This window comes from Octodon degus, unplaced genomic scaffold (genome assembly GCF_000260255.1).
Source record: "Octodon degus isolate 3935 unplaced genomic scaffold, OctDeg1.0 scaffold02999, whole genome shotgun sequence".
Taxonomy (NCBI): domain Eukaryota; kingdom Metazoa; phylum Chordata; class Mammalia; order Rodentia; family Octodontidae; genus Octodon; species Octodon degus.
Window position 1 is genome coordinate 1 of NW_004527575.1, and position 1,346 is coordinate 1,346.

Here is a 1,346-nt window from a genome sequence, read left to right on the forward strand (position 1 = left end):
GACTCCCTTTTTTGCTGCATCAGGTTTTCCTTTAGCCCGGTAGGCAGCGATGTCCTTTTCATACTTCTCCTTCAGCTTAGCAGCCTTCTTCTCGTGGGGATGCTTGTCATCTACTGCAGTATTATTCCACATCTCTCCAGGTTTCTTTGGGACATCACCAATGGAGAGGCCCGGATGTTCTCCTCTGATTTTTGGGCAATACTCAGAACAGATCAAGAAGAAGGCTGAAGGAAGCCTCTTGGGAGCATTGGGATTCGTGAATTTCTTTTCTGTTTCTCCTTTGGGAGGAATATAAGTTCTCATTTCTCTTTCATAATGAGCCTTGTCCACTTTTGCCATGTCTTCAAATTTTCCTTTTTCTGTAGCAGACATGGTCTTCCACCTCTCTGAGCACTTCTTAGAAAGATCTGAAAAGTTAATGGAAGCATCTGGGTGCTTCTTCTTGTGCTTCTCTCAGAAAGTTTGCACAAAGAATGCATATGATGACATCTTGCCTCTCGGCTTCTTAGGATCTCCTTTGCCCATGTTTACTTGTTTTCCTCAGCGAGGTACAGAGTCGCCCAGTGCCCGTCCGGCTCTCCCTTGCCCCAGTGCCATCTCTATGGAGCTCAATGTTCTGCAATATTGCTCATGATGGTTTTCATGGAAAATCTTAATAAAATAAGCTATTTTTAAATTTTTAAAATCTCAGTCATTTTCTATTTTTAGTTTTGAGAAAGCTAGAATAAATTTGGAGACTGCAAAGAATTTTCTTATACTCAGTGAACCTCAAGAAAGTGAAAGAAATAAAAAAATTAGTTTTACTAAGGAGAAGGAAAGGACAAATGACAAATAAACAACAGTGTTGTCATCTTTGGAAGGATTAAAAAGGAGAATGATGTAATCACAAAAAGAATAGTGAATGACAGCTTTGCCACCATGTGAGCCATCTTTATCTGACCACTTTGATAATTAAAAAGCAAAATTTTATAGTCCTGAAGTTTTAAGTAGACTATAGGGTTTCAGAGTCTAACAACATTCAAATGTCTGCTACTTATTTTTATCCCAATTTTACTAACGTTTCCTACAAGTGAAGAATGATCAGAGCTTACATATCTTAACCATATTTTAAACCTGTTCCCATAAGTCAATTTGATCCGTGTTTTTTTCTCAAAAAAGAACCTGCTAAGTGCCTGCTTAGGCAAGTGCAGGGGCCAGAGTTTGATCCCTGGTCCCACACGCCATGCTGGCCCCACCCCTGGTCGTACTGAGCCAGAGACCAAGTCTGAGCATGGTGGTGCATGTCTATAAGCCCAGCACTGGGGAGGCTGAAAACAGGAGGATCACTACAAGTCCAAGCTGCATAG

General features: G+C 40.9%; 1 pseudogene; it reads right to left on the reverse strand.

Moving 5' to 3' along the window:
- Positions 1–6: 6 nt before the first annotated feature.
- On the reverse strand, positions 7–525 carry LOC105741378 (annotated as a pseudogene).
- Positions 526–1,346: the final 821 nt, after the last annotated feature.